The sequence below is a fragment of the Peromyscus eremicus genome, chromosome 1 (assembly GCF_949786415.1).
Source record: "Peromyscus eremicus chromosome 1, PerEre_H2_v1, whole genome shotgun sequence".
In the NCBI taxonomy this organism is placed as follows: domain Eukaryota; kingdom Metazoa; phylum Chordata; class Mammalia; order Rodentia; family Cricetidae; genus Peromyscus; species Peromyscus eremicus.
In genome coordinates, this window is record NC_081416.1 from 45,080,460 (window position 1) to 45,092,155 (window position 11,696).

At 41.8% G+C, this 11,696-nt stretch overlaps 1 pseudogene; it reads left to right on the forward strand.

Annotated features, from left to right (window-relative positions):
* The first annotated feature begins 209 nt into the window (after positions 1-209).
* LOC131896953 (ferritin light chain 1-like) lies at positions 210-688 on the forward strand (annotated as a pseudogene).
* Positions 689-11,696: the final 11,008 nt, after the last annotated feature.

Here is an 11,696-nt window from a genome sequence, read left to right on the forward strand (position 1 = left end):
TCATTAAGCAGAACAGTGCCTCCGAGGTCCTGTGTGTCTTGCTTCAACAGTGTTTGGACAGAAAAGACTAGAGGACTCTGTCTTTGTTAGCTTCTAGTCACCTTTCAGCCTTTCCAGTTGCAGCCTCTGGGACCATCTCCTCAGCACCTTTGGCTCCTAGGACCAGACACACTGTCTCGTTGTGGTTAACTCCATACTGAGGATCAGCCATGACCTCCCAGATATGTCAGAATTATTCCACCGAAATGGAAGCCGCCATGAACTGCCTGGTCAACCTGGACCTGCGGGTCTCCTACACCTACCCTCTCTGGGCTACTATTTTGATCGGGATGACGTGGTTCTGGAGGAAATTGGCCAAGGAGAAACATGAGGTCTCAAGTTGCAGACCATTCACAGGGGCTGTGCACTCTTCCAGGATGTGCAGCAGCCATCTCAAGATGAGTGGGGTAGAACCCAGGAGGCCATGGAAGCTGCCTTGGCCCTAGAGAAAAACCTGAATCAGGCCCTCTTGGATCTTCATTCCCTGGGTTCTGCCCGCACAGACCATCATCTCTGTGACTTCCTGGATGAGGAGGTGACGCTCATCAAGTAGATGGGCAACCACCTGACTAACTTCTGTAGGCTGGCCGTGCCATAGCCAATACAGACTGGCATGCCCCAGCCGTCTCTGGGCACAGAATATCTCTGAGCGGCTCTCAAGCACCTTTAGGAGGCCTCACCTTCCAAGGGGCTCCCTCCTCTGCTCTGCGCCAGCCAGCCTCAGGACCTCCACCGGAACCTCTCAAGCCACTAGGCAGCTTTCTAACTGCCCTGAAACCCCTCCCAAGTCTTGGGCCAAGTAAAAATAAAGCTTTATGAAAGAAGAAGAAAAAAAAAAAGAATAAGCACAGCGAAGGACTGACTGGGAGAAGAGAAGGGAGGGGAAACTGTGGTCAGGATGTAAAATAAATAAGTAAATATTTTTAAAAAAGAATCATTAAGCACACCTAGAAATGTATGTACACTAAAAAAGAGGGAAGTGATGGCCCAGTGAGGAAAGGCACTAGATATACAAGCCTGATAACCCGGATTTGATCCTTGGAACCCATGTAAAGGTAGAAAGAAAGAACTGCCTCCACAAGGTTGTCCTCTGATTCACACACACACACATACACACACATACACACACACACACACACACACACACACACACCACACACACAATGGCACATGTCAGCCACACACATAAGTCATACACCCACACAATAATAACTAAAATAAAAAAATAAATAAATACATGAAGCTGGGCGGTGGTGGCTCACACCTTTAATCCCAGCACTCAGGAGGCAGAGGCAGGTGGATCTTTGTGAGTTCAAGACCAGCCTGATCTACAGAGGGAGTTGCAGGACGGTCAGGGCTGTTACACAGAGAAACACTGTCTAAAAAAAAAAAAACAAAAACAAACAAACAAAAAAACCACCTCTACCCCTGCTCAGGGCTGTCAGGAGAAACAAGGCTCCCGAGTCCTTGTCCTGCAACCTTGATTGATCAGGGGTTATATGGTGAATTACTAAAATCTTTGGAACTCATTAAGTATTGTCTCTCTTCTTCCTTATGGCACATAAAGAGCTAGGTGTAACAATGCAAGTGTCTCAGTGAAGCACTGACTTAGAGGCTTTTGTTTGTTTTTCAAGACAGGGTTTCTCTATGTAGCATTGGATGGCCTGGAATTCACGCCTGTCCTCAAACTCATAGAGATCCACTTGCCTCTGCCTCCCACATGCTGAGATTAAAGGAATGCATCACCACTGACCAACTTGATTTGGAGTCTTATGTATAAGTATCTAGGGGTGGAAGATTTATTTTTAGGTTTTGGGAAACCTCCACACTGACTTCCATAGTGGTTGAGCTTGTTTATGTTCCTTCCACCAGTGTATGATAGTTACCATCTGTCTACATCCTTGCCGGATTTTGTTATTTTTCTTTTTGTAATTTGTACTTCCATTTCATTATGTGTATGTATGTGTCTGCATGTTAGTATGTCTTCTGCCTGTAGGTGCCTACAAAGGCCAGAAGAGGGCATCAGATCCCCTGGAACTGGAGTTATAGGCAGTTGTGAGCTACCTGATGTGGGTGCTGGGAATCAAACTCTTTCATGCTTAGTCCTTTGCAAGCACTCTTAACTGCTGAGTCCTTGTCCTAGCTCCTGTTACTTGTTTTCTTGATGACTGATATTCTAACTGGGGTAAGAAGGAACCTCAATGAATGTAGTTTTTTTTGAGATAATGCCTCATGTACATCATGCTGACCTTGATCTTCTAAATCTAGCCCAAGATGACCTTGGACTTCAGATCCTGCTGTCACCACCTTGCCAGTGCTAGGATTACACCAGCATGCCCAATTAATGAGATGCTAAGTGTTGAGTCCTGGGCTTTATGCATGCCAGGCAAGTACTCCTCCAAATGAGCTGCCTGCCTCACCCTCAATGTGATTTTGACTTTGATTTCTGATTGCTAGTGAAATTTGTAACACAAATTGTTAAACGGTCTTATTAATTAAAAAAAAAAAAAACAACAAAACTCTGGGCCAGACGTTGGGGTGAATGTTGAAAGATCAGAGAAATAGAACAAGCCACAGCCAACCTCACCTTGTCTATTCTTCAGCTGGTTCTGGTTCCTCAGACTGCAAGCCTCTGAGTCCTCACCCAGAAGGGGCTTAGCTGAACTGCTTAAAAACCTCTAGTTCCTGATCCTCATGCCTTATATACCTTTCTGCTTCCTGCCATCACTTCCTGGGATTAAAGGTGTGTATCCTTCCCAAGCAAAGACGTGAGATCTCAAATATTGGGATTAAAGGTGTGTGCCACCACTGTCTGGCCTCTATGTCTAATCGAGTGGCTGTTCTGTTCTCTGATCCCCAGATAAGTTTTATTAGGGTGCATAATATATCAACCACAGAGGTTGATCTTTTTTGTTTCATTTGTTTATTGGCCATTTGTATTTAATCTTTTCAGATTCATTTGAGGTTCATTTCATTGGTTTATTTATTGTGTTGTTAGACTTCTTTTTTAGGTGTTTGAATTCTCTGTATATTCTAGACATCATTCCTTTGTCAGATGTGGTTTTACCTGGCAACATGACACATTCTAGAATCATGTGACAGGAGAATATCAGTGAGGGATTGTCTAGGTCAGGTTGGCTTGTAGGCATGCCTTTGAGGGACTGTCTTTATGTTAACCGATGTAGGAAGACCCAACCTAAATGTGGATGGCATCATTCCCTGGATTCAGGTCTTGCCTTATGTAATAGTGAGTTGTGGAAAGCACACACACATCCATTGCTCTCTGACTGTGGATATGACTAGCTGTTTTGAATTACTTGATATGATGGACTGCAGCCTGGGATTGTAAGCTAAAACAAACCCTTCCTCCCATAAGCTGCTCTTTGTTGGGGTATTTCTTCTTAGCAAACAGAAAATAAACTAAAACAGATGTATAAATAGCCAAAATTATCTCCCATTTTGTAGACTGTTTCTACTTACTGTTTCCTTTGCTGTATGGAAAACTTTTTTTTTCATTTATTCTTCTCTCATACAGTACATCCTGGGCCTTCTTACTTTTTCAGGAGGTTCCATTTGTCAATTGTTGTCCTTATTTTCTGAATGACTGTTTCTGTACTTTTTTCTCTAGCAGTACAGAGTTCCAGGTCTTCCCTTAAGGCCTCTAACCCCATTTGGAGTTAATTTATGTATAGGGTGAGCGATAGGTACTTGTTTCTTCTCCACATGTGAACATATCCTCTAACAAGGCCACATCTTGTAGTGGGAATAGTGGAGTCAGGAGAGATACAAGCCCGCCTCCAAAGGAGCAATAAGCTGTCAGCAGACGGGTAGCACCATGACCACGTGGCAACATATACATTAATAGGAATGGGTTAATTTAAGATCAAAGAGCTAGCTATCAAGAAGCTGAAGCCATAGACCATACAGTTTGTAATTAGATTCATCCAGACTGCTGGGTAAGGCAGGAAAGCATGGTGCTGGAGAAGTAGCTGAGAGCTTTGCATCCTGATCCACAGACTGCAGGCAAACAGAGGAGAGAGAGAGAGAGGAGAGAGAGGAGAGAGAGAGAGAGAGAGAGAGAGAGAGAGAGAGAGAGAGAGAGAGAGACTGGGCTTGGCATGGGCTTTTGAAACTTTGAAGTCCACCCCAGCTACACATATCCTCTAACAAGACCACACCTTGTAGTGGGAAGTTTCTCTGCCAAGTGTAGCCAGAATTTTCTCTGGTCCTGCCTTACCCAACAGTCTGGACAAATCTCTCCCACCCACGGTCCCACAGCTGATTATAAAATAATCACTCAGGGGCTTATACTAATTACAAACTGTATGGCTTTAGCTTCTTGATAGCTAGCTTTTTCATCTTAAATTAACTCATTCCTATTAATGTATATGTTGCTATGTGGCCATGGTGTTACCAGTCTGCTGACAGCTTATTGCTCCTTCAGAGGTGGGCTTGTATCTCTCCTGACTCCACCCTTCTTCTTTCTGTGTCTCTGCCTGGATTTCCCAACTGGCTGTAAAGCTTTCTTGCCATAGACCAAAACAGCTTATTTATTGTCCAATGATAGTCACACATATTCACAGCATATAGAAAGACATCCCACAGCAACATCTGTTCCAAGATGTTGGCTACACTTTCTACTCCTTCCAAACAGTTGATCAACGGGGGACTAAGTATGCAAATATATGATCCTATAGGGGGCCACTGCCATTCAAACCTGTTGAATACCCATGGGGAGAATAGACATGCTCCTCTTAGTCCTGGTTTTATTGAAAATGATTTGAGTTTTTTTTGTTTGTTTTTGTTTTTCCATTTAGTATAAGCCTGGCTATGAAATGACCATATAGTTTCTATTAAACCTCAAAGAAAAGTGCAAATGTCTAACCTAACCAGTGAAGAATTATAGGAGGAGTACAGCCAGTAAGCCTGATAAAACTACAACTACCCTGTTCTAGTAGTGTGCATAGCTATGCATACTAGCTACTTTCCCCTGAGCCAACTTGGAGTCTGCTGCTGCACCTGGTGATTGGTGATGCACAACCATCAGAATGCTGGGGGCTAATGAGAAAGACAACACAGCTGAGAGTCTCTGGCTGCCAATGGGAAATCAGGAGGGGGTGTATAGGTTCACCTCATATCTGCACTAAATGAGTCTGATGCTTGCTTCTCACTTGACTCCCAGTGTCTGTGTTGTTGACTCTGTGCCTTCTCTCTCCCTCCCCCAAGGGGTGTCCAGATAGAGTGACCCGTAACAAAGAATTAAAACTTCTTTTAGAAATTAATCCACTAGCCATACAACATTCAAGCAAAAAAATAAAGTCAAAACAAATTTGCAATCAAATAAGACTTTCCTTAATTCTACATGAGATATAATTCTAAATGAGAAAATGTTTCAAAGAAGAAAAAGATTCAGCAGTAAAAATTAGTTAAAATGTCAAAAATTAATATTGATTTGGGCCCTCTAATCTGAAGTTTAGTTTAAAAGATACTTTGAATTTACTTTATAAAGAATAAGGATTTATTTATATACCACTATCACTTCAAAAGAAAGTTTAAATTGGTGATTATAGCCAGGTACGGTGGTATAAACCTTTAATCCCAGCACTCTCAAGGCAGATATAAATGGATCACTGTGAGTTCCAGGCCAGCCAGGGGTAAGTAGTTACCACCTCAAAATTATAATTTATAATTGTTTGGCTGGAATCTCTAGCTCGGCCCCATTCCTCCCTCTCCAGATCCCACCCTCTTAGAAAGACTTCCAAAAGTCCAATTCCCCGTTCCTGGAAGTCTCAGAGGCTACTCCCCTGAGGCTGCCAGTTCCCCAAGTCCCCACCCAAAGTATTATAATTGGGCACAAACCCAGCTTGTGGAGGACACATCATCAATCCATGCCTACAGGGTATTGAAGCTCCTTTAGTTGGCCATTTTTCTCTTGTTCCCTTCCCCTGCCTCATCTCTGGGAGCTGGAGGGTCATCTGGGAGTGCTTTGCCCAAATAAACCTGGTCATTTTTGTTTTTGTTTTTTGTTTTTCAAGACAGAGTTTCTCTGTGTAGTTTTGGTGCCTGTCCTGGATCTCACTCTGTAGACCAGGCTGGCCTCGAACTCACAGAGATCTTCCTGGCTCTGCCTCCCGAGTACTGGGATTAAAGGCATGTGCCACCACTGCCCGGGCTGGTCTTTTACTTTTTAATTTGGCTTGATCTGGCTTACTGTATTGGTGGAAAAACCTATTATTAGAGTACAGGAAACCTATCAATAACTATAATTATTATTAATTTTTTTTTATTTTGCAATACAATTCAGTTCTACATATCTGCCATGGATTCCCTTGTTCTCCTCCCTCCTGCCCCCTTCACCTTCCCCCCCAGCCCGCCCCCCATTCCCATCTCCTCCAGGGCAAAGCCTTCCCCGCAGACTGACATCAACCTGGGTGATTGCTTCAGTTTGAAGAGGTGGAAGGAGTTTTTATAAAACATTCCACTAGGTGGTGCTCTTTTAACTTCCTGGAGGGAAGAGCTGCAGCAGTTTGAATCAGTAACTGATGTTTAATTTAACATTTAATGAAACCAAATTAGTGAATCTGACTCATAATCTCCTTAAATATAAAAAGGTCTGAGAATAGTATAAATGTGACAATTAATTGAGATGATTCTGTGCACTAACAGCATATTACCAGGCAGAGATCATGGGACTATGGATGTGTTCCTTAGGAAATACTTTTATAACATATCAACAATGAGGAGTTCTAGACATTAGTAAATTTTACTTAATAACTGATTGGACTAAATCATTCCAACAAAACACATTAACAGTATTCATGAGGTTCAAGTATATCAATAGCCTTTCTTTATAATCATGAATTTATCCTTTATGTCTGATATTGCACATAAATTCCATAGAGGACAAAAGCTACCTCTATAAGACATAGATTGTTTTATTCTTAAATATTCACAAAGGAACAAGAACAGGGAAAGGAAATTGAGATTGCTGTCAATATTCAAAAGGGCAAATCAGCAGAGAGTTCATTTCTGGGAGATCTCTCATCTGGATAAATTAAAATTGATGGTTAGACCAAATGGACAAGACAGTCAGTACAATCATGGATTCAGTTCACAGAGGGCTACTGAACAAACACCATGCTCTTTGCCACCAGGCAATCAGAATGAGATTTAGTACATCCGATGTATGGCCTATCTTCCTCATTCTTCACCTTGACCTACCTCACTTTGCTGTCTGACTGATACTTGATTTCCAAGTCCCTGGCTCTTAGACTTGTTATCTACTTATATAGTGGCAGTTGTTTTCACCTTTTTGGATAAATGGATAGGTTTATAATTGCTAGTTTGTATGGACATGTTTTCTTAGATTTTGTAGAACTGACCTAACTTTTCCAGAGTGGCTATAACCATTTCACATTCTCATTTTTAGTATATGAATGACACTGATTCTCCATAGTCTCACTAGCATTGGGAGATTATCATTATTAAAAAATCATTGATAGGTTAAAAATGGAAAGATATGCAGATATATGATTGCATCTTTTTCATTTCCCCCAGGATTAGTTATGTCAAACAAGTTTTTATTCATTTATCTGTTGTCTTTGGAAAAATATCTGCTCAAATCAAGTCTTTAGGCAGACTTTTGAGAGTTCAAACCCATATTCATATCAGTTCTCCAATGAGGCTTGGACTATGTTTAGAAACGTCACTTGGCTCTAGTTCTGGAGAGACCATTCCCATGTAGTTTTCCAAGGAGTTTATCAAACAGTACATGAATCAATAACAATTCTGACAAATTACTCTACCAGTTTAGAAGAATAAATTCATATGTACCATAAAAATTTCAACTCCAAAAAAAAAAGACCAAAAACAGAGAGCATATGCATTGCCAAAAGCTCTGCCATCTAGTGATATCTATATTAAAAACTGGGGAGTATATTTCCAGACTTTTGCATTTTCTGTACACTCAAAATAAGCTGACAACTCATGATGCTATCCTGTACTTTCTCCAAAGATATGATATATAACCTTTCACTTTATAAATCTTCATTACCATTTTAATGCCAGAATTCTTAACCTGGTATATACATGTATATGTTTACTTCCCTAGCTTCTCTATTAATGGATATTGTTTGCTTCTATAAGCAAAGGTTTAATAAATCTTATAAGGATAGTTTTGTGACATTTTTTTTTGTAATTATTTTCTTTGTTTAAATATCTGGGAGGATTGCTGAGCCAAAATTTATACACATACATGTATGTAAGTAAATATAAACCAACATATGCACATACACACATGTATCAGTTTGTTGACATTTATAAGCTGCCATTGAAAAGACTGTGTCCATTTATATTTCCACCAACATTGGCCCTAAAATTCTAAAAATTCTCTCATTTGCCTGCCTTTCCAACAAGCTTTATTTTCTTTCCTTTTAAAGATGGGAACACATAAGTCAAAGCAACTTATTATTATTTTACAATTTTTCCACCATGGTCTGAGGCAAGATGCAGAAGTCTGTGAGGCTGGGTCAGTAAAAGTCTTGCAAAAGACTTTTTCTTCCTCCACTACATTTCTTGAGAATGTGGGTTGCTTCAGTGGCTTCATAATCTGATGGTCTGGCCTGGTTACTAACAATGTTGACTTTGAACAGGGAATAAGGACAAATAATACACTGATGGCATTTACTTGTGGATGGAGAAAGTAAGATTTCTGAGAAAAATGAAGAACATATTACTATCACATGTTCAAAATTCATAGATGGAAAACATATAGGCTGAGCATAAAGCAAGTCCCACTGGCAAAAGTTAGAAGTAAATTATGAATTGGAGGCTACTGAAGTTTGAGGTTGTTTGAATACTCCCTTCCTTTTTCATTTGACCAAGCAATTGGAATACATCATTTAGATTGTAATCCGGAGTAAGAATGGCTTATACTGACATATTTCCAAATTTGAAACTTCAAAAAAATCATAGTCTAGGAGCTTATTTTTCAAGACCCAACAGAAATTTGATTTAATGCACATGCCTATCTTTTTTCCAAATGATATTCATATATTTTTGCTTATAAGATTCCCAGATGTATTAATACATGACCAAGTGAAAATGATCAGTTCTAGTGATTAGAAAATAGGTATTTATCATTTACCACCAATTTTAGACAAAAGTCTCAGTTACAGTATACATCTTATTTCATTCTAGCTTTGTTCAGCAGATTTTTTTCAATGCAATTTAGCAATTTAACTGCTCCCCTCCCTGCTTTTAAATCAGAATCCTCCAAAATATTCCTGGATTGTAGAAAATGAATTTGAAGTTTTTCAAGATGCTAAAGAATTTTTTTTGAGTTCTGGAAGTTTTATAACTTTCAATTTATGGTGGGTGTTAGGACTCAAAGTGGAAATTCTTTAACCACTGTACATCTGTGTGTTAAAAGTATAATAACAAAATGCTTCATAATCTGTGGCTTTATCCTCTTCTAGGCATTTAAGCCTCATTGAGTTTCTCTGTACCAGTACACACTCGGAGGTACTTTTCCAACGTCTGCTAGAGAAATAGGTGTGGTGAATCAGGAAGTTCCAGTTTAGTTGTGACTTTGGAAAAATTCCTAATATCTTAGCATCATTAAGACCAGGAGGTTGGCTTAGAAACTTCAGGAAGGCCCTCCAAATACAAAATTATGTGAAAATAATGAAGAGCCTGTCAAATAAGCCAGGTGTGGTGACTATTCCTTTAACCCCAGCAGGCACATCTCCACGGTTTGAGGCCAACTCTATGTACAGAGTTCCAGGCTAGCCGGGAATACACAGTGAGACCCTATCTCAGAACAAGCAAACAACAACATGCCTCAAATGTCCTCAGAGCTTGTTGTGACTGTTTTCCTAGCCAAGCATACTTCATCAAATGGAGTTCAGCTGTACCCCCTTGCAAAAGGATTATCTCAGCTGGTAGAGGGGTATTTCCAGCTGCTACTACCATCTATTGTATGTGACTCTGCCCTGAATTGCACGTGGCCTCAGGGATGGGACTAGAGTATATAGATGGGGAAGAGGAGAGGTGGGGCTCCATCTACAACAGAGAAGCCTCCATCCCTGGTGGGTAAAATGCTTTCCAGGTATGGCCTTTTGAGCGGAGGAGCACCCACACCCCTGTTAAGTAACCCCTCACCTATGCTCTGTAAGGAAGCCCAATAAACTCATTGGTTCTCCAAAGTGAACTTTGGTGGAATCATGCCTCCATTTGTCCTTGGGGACCCTAGGAGAAGTGGTACAGTGGCTTATATCTCCCCGAGGATGAAATATTAGCAATAGGCTCAAGAGATGACTCCTTCCTAAATACCACTTGATACTCTTCAGAGGACCTGAGGTCCATCACCAGCACCAACATGGAGGCTCACAACCATCTGTAACTCCAATATCAGAGTTATTTCTGAGGGCACCAGGCATGCATGTGATGCACAGATAGACATACATGCATGCAAAACACTTATACACATACATAAAATTTAAACGGGTGAAATAAAAATCTGTACTTTTAGAATTTCAATAAAAAATTGATGAAAATAAAAGGGGCCTATTTGGGATGAGAAAGGGGGATCAGTAGAAGGGACAAGAAAGGGTGATGGGCGATGAGTAAGACAAAAATGTATTAGACACATGTATTAAGATGTTATAATGACGCTCATTTTTTTGTACACTATATGCTAATATGTCCTTTAAAAGCTAAAACACACACACACACACACACAATTTCTGCTAGGCATTTTCCTTACAAAGGCCAATCCTAAGCCTAAAAATTGAAAAACCTGGTGACTTTGCACAAAATGTAGTAAGTGGTAAGTCAAGATTTGCCATGCCAAGAGGAACAAGTTTTAAGTGTACTGCTGCCTCTGAAATCCTTAGAGGATTAAAGTCAGTTCTCTATGTCATCTGTCTTGTGAGCTCAGGCCTTGGGGACTGTCTTTAAGCCCCAGAGCGGAGCGGAGAAGGCTCAGAGGTATCTAGTCTCTCCCGTACTTTTGGCAGGTTCTCTGCTGTCTCAAACGCGCTATTTTTTGAAATGATCCGCGGCTTCCACATAAATGGCTTGACCGAAAAAGGTACCAAGAACAGTTTCATGTTAGGGACTTGAAGTTTCTCTCCCAACTTTACTCTCCTTCATCCCGCTTTAGCACAGATTCGCAGCTGGGGAAGTAAGTGAAGGCACTTGAAGGGCCAGTTAGCATCCTTGCCGGAAACCGGGAGAACTGCAGGAGCAGCTTGAGGCGTCCAAGCACCAAGGCTGGCCGTACCTCACAACCGATAATAATGGAGGAAAGCGCCCTGGGAAACTGCCTCAGGAAACTCCCCACATCGGCACACCCAGCCGCACACCCTCCAGCGGGTGGATCCCGCCACAGTCATCTTCTCCTGCGGAGAGGGCGTTCCCGTCGGTTATTACCACGCCCCGCCGCCCGGCGCGAGCTCGCGGCGGGTCCACCGGAGGCCATCCCGGGGGCGGGGTCTCCCAAATCTCGCAGCTCTCTGACTGGTGTCCTGTTGCTAAGCGACGGGTGGGAGGCGGGGCCGGCGGGAGGCTGGGCGTTTAGTCCGCGGGGCCGTCGTCCCTCCCCCCCCCTCCCTCTCCCGGCCGCGCCTCCAGTTCCGCGTCGGCCACGCCCCCAC